Below are 1,978 nucleotides of genomic sequence, written 5' to 3'. Positions count from 1 at the left end.
GGTAGAAGGCTGCTGTCAGTTCTTATCTTTTTTAACCTATCTACAGTATAACATTATTGACCACTCCATGTTGCCCTTTTCCTCCTTCTTCTGTTCTGATTAAGTTTGTTTGATTTATCTTTCATTTTCAATTGATTATAACTTACATTTTAACATGACTTTCATTTTTACTTATTTTGAAATAGTTATATGCTTCAAAGAGGGTGCAAAAGTAGTACAAAGAGGTATAAAATACTTTTATTAAAACGTTCAAATATCAAATTAAAATTCCCAGATCTTTTGTTTTTCTCTTTAACGCACATCTCAGAGCTGCTACTGACAATTTAGTGTGTATATTTTCAGACATTTTCTATGTATATAAAGGTCTCTTTGTCTTAACCTCTCCTGTTTCTTAGTTTCTATGGCATTTTTCCCCCCACTTTTTACTTTTTTTTCAACCATTACCTTTCAAGAACATTTTGGAAGCTCCATTTTTCTGGCACTTTAAGTACTGAGGTCTCCATGTTTAGCTCTTTTTGAGGTCTCCATGTTTAGCTCTTTTTTTTTTTCTCTCTCATTTTAGTCAGACCACATGCCTTTACCATATAGTATATAATGATCTAGATGCTCACAGTTGACAACCTTGCATAAGTTGACTATCTCCACTATCTTTATTTTGTAGTTATACTTTAAGAATTTTAAATCTGGGTTTCTAATAGCCACCTGCTTATTTCTACTAGCAAATCCTATGATATATGGAAAGTCCTTTACGTAAAATTTAACATATGACTAAAAAATAATTCCTCATCTCTCCTGTTCTTTTTCCTGTATTCCCCCTCTTAGCAGAGAGCAGCATCACCATCCTCAACTTTGGAAATTATTGTGACTCTTTCCTCATTCAGACTGACATCAGTCACTAAGTCCTTCTAATTTTACCTTTTAAATAATTCTCCAATTCTCCTTTTTATTTTCAGACTCACTGCATTAACTCATACTGTTCTCCTTTATAACTGCCTTCTAATTGGCTTTCCTTCCTCTAATTGGGCTCTCTTCCAATCTGTCTTCGATTGTGCTGCCAGGCGAATTTTTCTAACCCGCCAATGCGAAAATAAAACTTTTCTTAAAAACTTTTCCATGATTCTCTCTTGTCTTCAGAAGGAATTCAGAACCTTTGACTGACCTTACAAGAACCAGCAGGGCTGTTGCCTACATAATCTCCAGACTTGGTAGTCACCATATCCTCAAATGCTTTTTCACTCACATCACACTGACCATTTTGCTGGCCCCACAAAGTGCCATTTTCTCTTGCCTCCCTGCTTTGTTGCATATGGTTTCCTCCACCTTTACATTTTTCTTTAATTCTCTTCCTTGTCTTCATCATTCATAAATTCTCAGCTAAAGCATCACCTTATCTCAATTATTTTTCTGCACCTCTTATCTTCTGTGGCCACTCTTCATAGGGCTGTAATGTTTTGTTCTTTCTACTTTCCTAACACCCTGTGCACATCTGAAATATAACTCTCAAGATACTCATTGTTAATTTCCTCAGGTCTTTGTACACCTATTAAATTGTTTTATTCTCATCTGTACCTTCAACATTTAACACAATTGCCGGTACACTGTGGGCATACTATTCAACAGATAAAAAATGTGATCTGATATAATAGCCAGGTTCATAAATTTCTAAAACATAAATCCTTTCTGTTTTGTTAAAATATGAGAATTACGCTACCTTATTCAAACGTTTGCCTGTATCACTTCAAATAGGTCATATGAACCCATTACAGATTACACTTATAATTTATAATATAAATTTTAGTAAAATAATAATAGCACTCTGAAAGTATTCCACATTGGCTGGAGTTAATGCATTCCAGAAACATCCATTACAGATCCAGGTATAAGTTTTAGTATAGGGTGATGGCAGAAACAACCTCATGAAGAACATTTTTTACAGAGAGAAAAATGCCATTTAAAATACATATACAATTGTTCTAAT

The 1,978-nt window shown here is 34.0% G+C and overlaps 1 protein-coding gene across 3 annotated transcripts in view; it reads right to left on the bottom strand.

The window, feature by feature from the left end:
- The window catches only part of RFX3 (regulatory factor X3), a 260,761-nt gene that overhangs the window by 93,531 nt on the left and 165,252 nt on the right, over positions 1–1,978 (bottom strand). The window lies entirely within an intron of this gene.

The sequence above is a fragment of the Pteropus alecto genome, unplaced genomic scaffold, assembly GCF_000325575.1.
Source record: "Pteropus alecto unplaced genomic scaffold, ASM32557v1 scaffold95, whole genome shotgun sequence".
NCBI lineage: Eukaryota > Metazoa > Chordata > Mammalia > Chiroptera > Pteropodidae > Pteropus > Pteropus alecto.
The sequence above is the reverse complement of the archived record's forward strand: the minus strand, read 5'-3'. Positions and strand labels throughout refer to the sequence as shown.